Source organism: Nilaparvata lugens, chromosome X, assembly GCF_014356525.2.
Source record: "Nilaparvata lugens isolate BPH chromosome X, ASM1435652v1, whole genome shotgun sequence".
Lineage (NCBI taxonomy): Eukaryota > Metazoa > Arthropoda > Insecta > Hemiptera > Delphacidae > Nilaparvata > Nilaparvata lugens.
In genome coordinates, this window is record NC_052518.1 from 105,363,018 (window position 1) to 105,375,504 (window position 12,487).

The window sequence follows — 12,487 nt, forward strand, 5'->3', positions numbered from 1 at the left end:
GGTCTTTGATTAGGAAACATATTTTTAATAACAAATCACTGAGATATTTTGCTTTCGAGAGATTTCTAATAAACGAGGAAGATCGTAGTAGATTTAAGCGTTACAAAATCGCTTTTTTAAAAACATTCTGGAATATATTTTTTGAAGGATTTCTTGATCGCTTTTCACTTTTATTACCGTACAGCTTACAACTCTGTACATTTTGAACTAGGAAATAGTAGCTATAAACTTAATTTACTGATAGTTTGTAAACAAATATCAAATTTCCTGTAAAAATCAGCCTTCCTGATATTATAAACGATGACATTCTATTACCAACTTAACGCTAAACTAGTTTAACTTAAACTGGATTAGTAAATGCACTGAGAGAACCGATTCAAGTTTAAACTTTCAGATTAACTTAATCGAGTTTAGCAATCTATACTGTGCAAACGGCCCTAATAGGTGTATTAATTGTGTAATAATTAATTTTCATTATTGACCTCATATTCATAGCCTCCACTCTCGTCGAAAGTAATAGGATGGAAAATTGAAACATGGGAATAAGAGAATAAGGAAAAATGAGAAGATGATTAGATGATTACGAATATGAGAGTGAGAGACGAAGAAGAGGTACGTGACGAAAACTACTTGAAAATAGATGGATAGAAAAAAATCACTTATTTATCATAAATCTTATCAATTATTGATTTTTCTGTGGTATGGATTCCCAGCAGTTTATTGTGTCATCTCCTCTATATAAACAAGTCTAGTCTGTTTCTTTTCATACACACAACCGTATCGTATATTAAATTAGACTATGAATGGTAGTATAATCAATGATTCAATATAACTTTGCAAGTCTGCTTTCTATCTCGAACGATTGTAACATTTTTACTTTCCTTGCCCTATTTCCATAGGGAACGAAACTATTGCTTTCCACGTTATAATAGCAGTATTCGATCAACATTGGTGCTGCTATCCTCACCTCATTCTAATCCTCACCTATCATTCGAGAAGGCTTTTTCAACTTTTTCAACTATCCTTTTCCAACTCTGCAACATTGCCAGATCGTCTTTTAATAATGTGGGAATATGATAAATTGACAAAATATATTTAGTCTCAATTATGTAGTACATGTGTATTATAATTAAGTTTGAAAAATAGACCTATCATAATTAACTTTGCCTTATCCTATTATCCTAGCTCAGACAAATAAAGATTTTTTCAATCAAGAGGAAGATCCTGCAGTAATTTCACTGTGAAAAATGAAAGTTATCAATATAACTTGATAATTAATAAATTATTGATAATTGACCGAGCGAAGTGAGGTCTAAGATTCAAGTCGATGGTTTTGCATTTCTCTTTATGTTTATATGTTTATATTTATGTTCCGCATTTACAGCGAATCGCAGGAATGGATTTTTATGAAATTTGACAGATATGTTCCTTTTTGGATTTTGCGTCGAAGTATACATAAGGTTTTTTGAAATTTTACATTTTAAGGATAATACAAAAGGAAAAGGAGTCTCCTTTGAACGCCAATATTACCGTAAAAATCAGACTTTAGAATTATTCATCATAAATCATATGTCCAGTGGACTATATTACTACCCATTCAAACACATCGAACATCTTGAAAATGTATCTTCCCATCAACATTGTAGACAGTTGTAGAACAGCGCTCACACTCACATTCCGGGACGACAGGTCACGGTACGATAGGAAAGAAAGCTCTATGTTTATTTAGGATTTTTTCTAGACATTTTAAATTTATAAATGATTTATTAATTTTTGAGAAAACATAACAACAGGTCAATGTAACTTACTGAGCGCGAGGTCTACTGTTCACAGAACTACTAGTTAATACTTAATAAATGTTTGGAGGAATGCATCAACTTAAAAGGATAGGAAGATCTCAGCCCAGAGCTGTTCGCATCTTTCGCACATGTCCTTGATTTGATTTGTCCATTCTTTGATTATTGCTGCATCACTTATATGCTTATAACGACATAACAAATGAGTTGAATGGACGGCTCCAACGCTCATTGAACTATGCAGTCAGGTTCATATTTGATGAAATTGGATAAGCGTAGACAGTGGGCCATATGAATAAAGTTGAGCATTTGCTTATACTTCTAAAATATGGAGCATTTGCTTAATTTTCTATGAATAAACGTGAGCAAAACCTCTTGCTCATGCTCATCAAAAAAATAGTTTGAGCTTTTGCTCAAGAGTAAAAGCTTATACTCAAAACTGTATGAATAAACTAGAGCATTTGCTCAACTTTTGAAGCAAATGCTTCAAAAAAGGTGAGTCTAGTCTAGAGCAGCTTATCACCTTTTGCTCATAGTAAAATGGCTCAACTAATTCGTATGAGGAAGAGGGAACTATACCAGATACGATCACAACCAATAGTTGAGGACTATAAAACTCTAGATTTAACCATGATATATATCACCATTATCCCTACAAAAGAATAAATACAAAAGATAGCTGATATCGAGATAGCCATCACAAAATAGGAAATAGGCATTTAAGAAGATGAGAGTGTAGACGATTATAAGAAAGCTATTTATATTATAAGATTATGCTGAAGATTATTATAGAGATGACATTTTCTCACGCTATTATCTCAAAATTCTAAACTCAACTAACCTAAAACTCTATTCATAAATAGAAAACAGAGCAGACGACGCAAACAAAAGCGGTGCCACCTACTTGCATATTTAGCGCTTCCGTGAGCTATAAGAACAAAGTAAGGCTACAAAAGCGAATCAGCTGATGAAAAAATTGCATAGTTGCCTGTAAAGTTGGTATACGGGCGAAAGTTTTACGTGACAACGACTTTGAGTGGTAAAATAATTTTAATGTGAATATTCATTACTATAGTAGGAAGAAGGATGAAATAATAGTAACAATTTGAAACATTTATTTATACAAAGAATTATATTTAAAACATTAATTTATACAAAGAATCTCGCACGGAATTTCATATTAACAAAATTTTATTTTTACCTTCACACATCCTCAACAAAGTCACTCTGTCTCTCTCGTTCTTAGGCGGGCTAACTGTGCTCGATTCAATTTTTACATAGCAAGTCGCGCTCATTTTTTCAAGTTAAACAAATACTTATTGGCTGAGAAACGATTTATACTACTTTTGTGTTTGAAAACTACCACAACATTGTGATTACTACAACATAATCTATTCACTTACACCTATTATACTTACACTTATACCTATTCACTTATACTTATTCACATAACCTATTTACCAAGTAGTGGCGCAGTCGCAGGAGATTGCTCCGTTTCACTCTCTCTCCAGGTGAATGCCTTCGGGTTGCTGTTGCTGCTGCGTTGCTCGCCACTGCTCCTATTCGTGCTCTTTCCAGACGACCGTGAACCGAAACGAACGCTCTCACTCGCTCTCATTGTGAGCGCATAACGTGGGAACGTAACGCAGTTTCTTGAAGTGTCACCCGGCAAACCAATTTATAAGACGTTGTCACGTCAAAAACTTTAAAATACCTGAGCATTTGCTCCAGAGTTCAAGAGCATAAGGTAAAGCTTATTCATATAAAACTGAGCAAATGCTTTTGCTTCTACCTTTTGCTCATGAGCAAAACCTTATGCTCCATGCTCTTGCTCATGCTCTTGCTCTGGTTTTATTCACATGGGCCAATATTTTCTTCTCTGTCAAGTATATAAAACTCTGGTCATGAGGGAGGGCCCCAAGGATAGTCTTGGGAGGGCGGGCCCTACTTATCTACCAGATGATCTCATCCGTCTTGTTGATGTCAATCCAAATCGCAACACGAGATCTCATTTGTATACCTTGCAAATTCCTATCCATCGCACTGCAACATTCAATTATTCGTTTGTGGTGACTGCTGCAACACTTTGGAATGCTATTCCTGAACATGTGTTTTTTTCTGTTTCACTAAAAGCGTTTTCAAGAGGAGACTTTTCAAATTACTTTTTAATGGCAACAAGTAGTCTTTTTTCTTCAGTATTTTATTTCAGTAATTTTTTTTCATTGTATTTTTGGTGAGCATGTATGTATGTGTGTGTGTGTGTGTGTGTGTGGTGTGTGTGTGTGTGTGTGTGTGTGTGTGTGTTGTGTGTGTGTGTGTGTGTGTGGTGTGTGTGTGTGTGTGTGTGGTGTGTGTGTGTGTGTGTGTGTGTGTGTTGTGTGTGTGTGTGTGTGTGTGTGTGTGTGTGTGTGTGTGTGTGTGTGTGTGTGTGTGTGTGTATGTGTATGTGTATGTGTATCGGTTAAGAAAATTTGAGTCATTTTATTTACTTAGTATTGATAGAATTTCAGGTGTATTCTCATTTCTATTCTTTATAACAAATAGGTTCTGCTCTTCGCTTCTTGAATTTATCTACTCATCTACATATTTATTTTTTGTTCTGAATATGTTAATTGTTCATTTGTTTCCATTATAATGTAGTGCTAGTATGCAATGGGTCTTGCAAGACCTAGCAATACATTGTCATTTGTGATAAAGAATCAATAATATGGCTGATGAATATAAATGAAATTATTATTCTGTCACTCATTTTGTGAAACTTCTACAAGTAAAGCAATAATACAATTTCCAAATTCGATCTCGTGTATGAATAAATGAGAAGACATATTATCAGCTGAATATTTGTAATATTATTACTTTCCTTGCCCTATTACCATAGGTAAGGATAAGTATTGCTTTCCAAAAAAATTAAGGTACCCCAATTTCAAGTTTTCTATACGCTTTAAGGTCCCTTGAGTCCAAAAACATGATTTTTGGGTATTGGTATGTGTGTGTGTGTGTATGTGTGTATGTCTGTGAACACAATAACTCCATTCCTAATCAACAGATTGACATGAAATTTTAAACTTAAGGTCCTTATACCATGAGGATCCGACAATAAGAAATTCAATTAAATTGAATTCAAAATGGCGGATAATTACTAAAAAACCATGTTTTTCACGGTTTTCTTGAAAACGGTTCTAACGATTTTCTTTTAATTTATACCATGGATAGCTATTTATAAGCCCTATCAACTGGCATGAGTCTCATCTCTGGGAAAATTGCAGGAGAGAAAATTTTTGAGAAAATCGTGAAAAACATGGGTTTTTAGTAATTATACATCATTTTTCTCAAGAATATTACGGAGATATTCTTGAGAAAAATGATGTATAATTACTAAAAAACCATGTTTTCACGATTTTCTCAAAAATAACTTGACCAATTTTTTTCAAACTCATACCTTGTATAGTTATTTATCAGCTTTATCAACTGGCATGAGTCTCCTTTCTGGGAAACTAATGGGGGGTCCACCGCATCCTTGAGAAATGGACTTAGTAACCTCCTTCTCATGCATGAGGTAGGTAGGTAGCGCAGTTCATGAAAAGAACACATAGTCGAGATATTTCATCTGTAGAACAGCTGTTTTGACGACTAAAAAAATCTTCGAATTTCACAATTTACACAAAGTTAAAAGTACCTCTGAAAACAATTATATATATAAACATATACAGAAGTCTGATCGTAGCTTCAAATATGAGCAAGGAAAGTTGTGTGAGTGCGCCACACCAGATTTTTTTTCTTAGGTTCTAAAAACCCGTCTCTCCGCTGCAAAATTATTGAGAACGGTAGTAACAAGAGCTACAGTGAGGTGCTCGTGCACGTTATAATGGCTGAGGAGAAGGATAGAAGAGTTACTAAGAACTTACTTGAAATGATCACTTTCTTCTAGAGCATTATCAACTTTTAATAATTATTTTAAACTTTCAGACAGTATTACATCATATCAATAGCTATAGTGCGGCCCACGTTATAATGGTAGTGGAGAAAGATAGGAGAGCTGCGTTGCCAATTCTCTGCCTTGCCACTGCATTCTATAGAGGATAGCTGTTACCAGTATATCAGATTCAACTGATTAACTGTTCATTCTAGTTTGAAATAGCCAATTATATTTTATTCGGCAAGAGAATGTATTTTCAATGATTTAATGATGAATTTTTGTGATTGAGATGAACTATTTTATTAATTAATTATATTTCTACATTGTTAAACAACTATCTGACAACGTTGAAGAGTTAGAAAAGGATAGCACTATCTGTATTTTCGAATGATAAGCAAGGATAGCAACACCAATTTCAATCAAATACTGCTATTATAACGTATATGTACCGGTACTTAGCTAGTCTTTATGTAGGAGTTCAGATTGTGAGCTATAGCAATAAAATACGCTCAATAAAAATGACTGAAAGCACATGTTCTCAGCTGATAAGGTTTGCCATAAATAAGTTATTAAAATCAATATAAATTTAATGATATATTTCGTTATGGCAACGATGTTTTCCTTATCTTTCTCACATCTTATGTTCTCACTCTTCTATAAATTTCATTCCTTCCATAAACTACAAACAATATTCTACATTTCTACGTATCACAGAGAAATGACAGCATAATAGGATATCCCATGGTGTAGGTAGTTTTATGCTCGTTTATTTGAAGCCGATCTTTTGTTAACTCAAGCCGATCACGGTGCGGTGAGAATGTAAGAATGGCACAGTAAGAGACTACCAGCGTCACATAGCTTCTCAAAAACAACTAATAGGACTATAGTTAATTGGCTTGAGTTAACTGTAAAATTTGCAACATAAACACCCTATATCTTCTTATGTTATCTTTTCTCTATGGAACCGGTCATAACCAAAGTAAATAATACTATATAATATATATTTGATGATGTCATTCTCTCTAAATTCCCTGTTCTTGTGAAACTCAAATCATCCGAATACTAATTGTGAAGTACATTCAATTGTGTATTTATTTCATGCAAAAAATGAATTTGAATAAAAATAAATTTGAATTATATTAAATGTATGGGATTCGGTACAAATCGATTCGGATAATTGAATTTATGGTGTAGGCTAAAGGGAGTTATTGGAGGAGTTAATAAAGGGAGTCAATATGAGACTAAAAGTAAGATTTTAAATTAAGATTTCCATTAAAACTTGAATAGATGGGTATGTATGGTAGTGGTAGAAAAAAACACGTTCTTAATGGAATGAATCATGTACTTGTTCAAATGAGTAATTATCATTAAACACTATTTGTATTGTATGAATGCAATAATCAATAAAGTACTATTTCATTGATTGATTGAATATTTTTCGAAAAACGGGAATATATATTCTTGTTTGCTTTGACTTATTTATCCCAATCTTGCATTCTGACCCATACTTTGATAACGTAAATTACCTAATCGGATAAATAATAATAGACCTACTATAACCATCCTTGGTAAATTAAGAATCTGTATGCAAAATTTCAAGTTAGTCAGTGTTGAGTAGTTCAGTGAGTAGTTGATGTTAATTTCCTATCGCCGTACGTATAAGCCAATTCCTCCCTTTATAATATTATAGCTTATTTTGAGGCAGACAGCTGGATGGAAGTCTATGAGAAGGCATACAGAGACTTACTAAGGCTTAAAAATTGGTTTGACGACAACATTCTTAGTATGAATGCGAAGAAGACCAAAATTCTTCCAATATTCCTTCATAAAAACTGCGCCCCTCCGGATAATTTACTGCTAGAACTACATTGTTGTGGTCAGTTGTGTAATGATGACTGTGATTGCCAGCTGATTGAATCGGTCAACGAGTTCAAATACCTGGGTATAATCATTGATAATAATTTATTTTGGCATCCATACATTTTCTACTCTGAAAAAATTACGTAAATAAATTGATTCTTGTTTTTTCAAAACTGGAGGGCATTCTTAACAAGAAGGAACTGAGAACAGTGTATGGAATTATTGCCTGGGGAGGTGCGTGTGATACTAAGATTGCGGAACTTTCAGTGACTCAAAAAGCTATTATCAAAGTCGGAATGGGCCTGGAAAGAACATATTCTTCCGAACGTTTATTTCTTTATTTCAATGTTCTAACTATTAAAAAGCTTTATGTTAAATTTGTCTTAATGTATGCATTTAAGAATAAAATGAACTTACATTCTCAACCCAACAAGACCATAGGACTGGAAGCGGTCATCTTCTACATCCCAGTTTAGAGAGAAATTCGCGAGCTGCTTGCGACAGAAGTGTCTCTTATGTAATTAATATGATTTTGCGGAATGCTCCCCCCCATATAAGTCATCCAGGTTCTTGTACTGTACTAAAATACAATAAAGTGCTACATGAATGGTTGGCATCTTCGAATCAGTGTGGTAAATTGATCAAATCAATGTATGTGTAACACCTTGAAATTTATTCACTCATGTGTGTGTGTGTGTGTGTGTGTGTGTGTGTGTGTGTGTGTGTGTGTGTGTGTGTGTGTGTGTGCGCGTGTGTGTTTCCCTTCCCGTGCGAATGTTGATAGTTGAGCTTAATTTTTAAAATTAAATAAGTATTTTTTTTAGTTTCGATATTGTATTGTTCAATACTATTAAATATTGGTAGTTATCTGTAATCGTGATCCTACTTCTCTGTATCATAGATAAGTTATCTGTGTAAATTGCATTTTAATATACGTATGCGAACTCTTACTCACGAACAGACCGACAGGTCCATGTGAGTACAGTTTCAATTATTTTGTGAAATAGTTTAAACAAAGATATAATCTTCTTTAAATTGGTACATTTACTGATGTTTTATAAATCTGAATTTTTGTGGAACAATAAAATCAATTCAATTATTGAGAAAATTGGAAAATGATGATTGTGACTTTTGTCAGATTTGAACATTTTTGTTTATTTGGACAAATTAGAAGTCGTTCAATTGTTAGAGAAGGTTTACATTGTTGAAAGTGATTCTGAAGATGCTGAACATATAATATTGAACAAAAATATTTTATGTAAATTGACTCACCAGGTGGAAACAGTACCTAAAATGTGAGGTAGTATATACAGTTTACTCACTTGGAAATGGTAATGTCGAAACATGTCGTGAGTAATAAAATAAAGTTTTGAAAAGGGTACTTTGATTCTTCTAATTTTCACATAAATTCGAGTAGCTCTAATAAAAATAGTTGATAATTAGAGTTGCAAATATGCTATTGTGATACTGATGATACTAAGGGCCGGTTACCGAGCTCGGCATTTGACTAAGTTCTAGACTTTAAACAGCTGGAGTCAGAAAATTGGCTTTCCAAAACGGCTCATTGTCACAGTCCACGTTTAAATTACATTTCGAAAAACTAGAAAATTGAACACAAAGAGAAAATAATGAAAAGTTTCAGCTATTTTGAATTATTTAGGAATGTTTAATTTCTTCAAGGAAGAACGTTCCCATTTATAGAAATGAGAAAATAAAGATTGTAATAAAAACTGAGTCTACGCCCCGTTTCGGAAAGCCAAAGCTCGGAAACTGGCCCTAAAACTGAACAAAAGTAGTTGACGAAAAATTTCTCACCAGCTGAGAACAGTATTTACAGTGTAGTATATACAGTTACAAATATGTTATGTAGCGATCCTGATGATACTGAATAAACATTGAATAAAAAATATTTGATGGAAAATGACTGACCTGTAGAAAACAGTAGTCCATAAAGGAGGAAGAAGTAGAGTTGTGTTGATAACGCCGTTTATAAAGTGAAGGTAAGTGCTCGACTGAACGAGATGAAAGGCACTGGACCCGAAGAAAGTTACTGACGTTAGAACAGCGTCTAGCCAGGTAGCCACCTTCTCATAATCTTATTCTTCCCTCCTTACTTCTCACTGCTTCCTCTCCTTGTCATATCAATTCGTCATACGCTTGAATGGCCTTCCTCCACTTCGGCCACTAATTCAACTACATTGGAAACATTTCACATGATTTATTCTTCGAATTACCAATGGAGATTCATAGCAATTCATAATCTTCAAATAATATAATATCTTTCCCTATTCTTGTCCAGCAGGAAAATCAGCTGTAGTGAGGTCCACGTTGTAATGGCAGTGGAGAAAGATAGGAGAACAGCGTTGCCAATTCTCTGCCTTCTATGGAGGATACCTGATACAGGTATCCCATTATATTAAGCAAGCAATTTCTCTATATCTGTTTATATTTTTATATCTGGTTATTTTCATATCTGGTTATTTATGTTCAACGGATCTCGAAAACGGCTCTAACGATTTTCACGAAATTTTGAACATAGTAGGTTTATGATATAAACATTCGATTGCACTAGGTCTCATCCCTGGGAAAACTCGCTGAAGGACATGAAAAGGATAATTCATCCTTGGAAAAACACATGATAATTTCGTCGTCTGTCGATAACAGAAGATGCGTGTGCCTGTGTGGGAGATAAGCTGTGTAATTAGCTTAGCGTATCTCGCGAGAAATCTAGATATTTTAATTGATCAAAATAATCTGGTTTGTTGACATGAGATTGTACTGTATATCATAATATTCAAAGTTAATCATTATTAATTTTACAGTTCCAAGTGATTTGTGAGTGTTATTTTGTTATTCAATTTGGCTTGTAAACAATCTAAATTATAACTTTTATGTTTTCAAATACTGTATTTGGACTGAAAATTTGACCTGAATTCAAGTGTATGGAACATAACCTACTTTTTGGAATATTTATAGTGTATAAATCAAAAATCGGGGAAGAAACAGTTTTGGGCTGTGCCTGTTAGTCCTTCCCCAATCATTTTAAAGGATTGAGTTCTGTTCATCAATAAATAAATAACTAGCGAAGCTCGGTGCCCCGATATTATTGATTGATAACACCAATGTTGATAAAATTCAGTACTGTCATAACGTTGACTTGATAATATGATGAACTTCGGAAATAATTATTCTTGTGAAATTCTGTAGAATAAGGAAATCTACAGAGATGAGAATTTATCAGTTGAACATCTATTAGAATAACGAATACTGGTTTAAGATGATGAATTGTCTTTGCGCATTAGACATTGTAAGTATATAATATATATTGTAAGGGTACTTGACCCTGAGAAAACTAATGCCCTACACGTGGAAAAGTAATTAATTTAATCCTTGATAAATGATCATAATCTATTGAAAACTTCCAGAAAGTGTACAAAATGTTTTACTAAAACAGCTTAATCATTGAGATGCCATATACCATAGTTTGGTGAGACAAATATAGAAGTGAGTGAGATGCGAATTAATATAGAGATCTAGTGATTTGGTTGGCATGAGATTACCATTGATAGATAGATTTCATGAATTTCCATAGTAAGGTCTGTTGCAATATGTCAGTAATTTTCTTCCTTACTTTTCGATATTGAAATACCGTACAGTAAACAGTGCATCATTTATGTAACAGATAATATTATACATCAAATACCCCCATCCGATCTTTAGTGAGGTCCACGTTGTAATGGCAGCGGAGAAAGATAGGAGACAGTGTTGCCGATTCTCTGCCTTGCTAATGAATTCTGTAGAGGATAGCTGATACTGGTGTGTGTGTGTGTGTGTGTGTGTGGTGTGTGTGTGTGTGTGTGTGTGTGTGTGTGTGTGTGTGTGTGTGTGTGTGTGTGTGTGTGTGTGTGTATGTCTGTGAACACGATAACTCCATTCCTAATCAACAGATTGACTTGAAATTTTAAACTTAAGGTCCTTATACCATGAGGATCCGACAATAAGAAATTCAATAAAATTCAATTCAAGATGGCGGAAAAAATTGCGGATAATTACTAAAAAAACATATTTTTCAAATTTTTCTCGAAAACGGCTCTAACGATTTTCTTCAAATTCATATCATGGATAGCTATTCATAAACTGACTTGAGTCTCATTTCTGGGAAAATTTCAGGAGCTCCGTGATATTCTTGAGAAAAATGGCAGATATGACTAAAAAACTACGTTTTTCACGATTTTCTCAAATATGACTTGACCGATATTTTTCAAATTCATACCCTGTAGTTATTTATCAGCTCTATCAACTGACATGAGTCTTTTTCCTGGGAAACTAATGGGAGGTCCACCCCATCCTTGAGAAATGTACTTTGTAACCTCCTTCTCGTGCATGAGGTAGGTAGGTAGAGCAGTTTATAAAAAGAATGCATAGTCGAGATATTTCATCTGTAAATCAGCTGTTTTTACGACTTTTAAAAAATCAACGAATTTCACAATTTACACAAAGGAAAAAGTACTCTGAAAACAATGATATATAAACATAATATATACAGTAGTCTTATTGTAGTTTCAAATATGTTGCTGCCAATCGTTATGTTGTTATTCCCCTGAATTATTCTCGTTTAAGAATGAGGCTTACAGTTCAATGAGCAAGGAAAGCTGTGTGAGGATACCACACCAAATTTTTTTGTAAGTTTTCTTGTTCCTGTTTCCCACCTATATTAATTTCCAAAAAATTATAAATTACAAGTTTAGAATTTACATTTTACATTATTTGTTCTCAATAAAACTTTATTTCTACTGCTACTTCTTCTTCTTCTTCTTCTTCTTCTTCTTCTTCTTCTTCTTCTTCTTCTTCTTCTTCTTCTTCTTCTTCTCCTCCTTCTCTTTGATATTTCAACAAGGAATGTTGGCATAGTTTA

At 33.8% G+C, this 12,487-nt stretch overlaps 2 protein-coding genes across 2 annotated transcripts in view; one reads left to right on the plus strand and one right to left on the minus strand.

The window, feature by feature from the left end:
• LOC111061519 (putative fatty acyl-CoA reductase CG5065) overlaps positions 1–9,653 on the minus strand; it is a 36,797-nt gene extending 27,144 nt beyond the window's left edge. The window contains exon 1 of the mRNA XM_039442956.1: positions 9,502–9,653. The gene's annotated coding sequence lies outside the window, so the exon portion shown is untranslated. The remainder of the gene's footprint in view (positions 1–9,501) is intronic.
• Positions 9,654–9,928: 275 nt separating this feature from the next.
• LOC111045483 (anoctamin-4) overlaps positions 9,929–12,487 on the plus strand; it is an 87,960-nt gene continuing 85,401 nt past the window's right edge. Inside the window, exon 1 of the mRNA XM_039442953.1 lies at positions 9,929–9,975. The gene's annotated coding sequence lies outside the window, so the exon portion shown is untranslated. The remainder of the gene's footprint in view (positions 9,976–12,487) is intronic.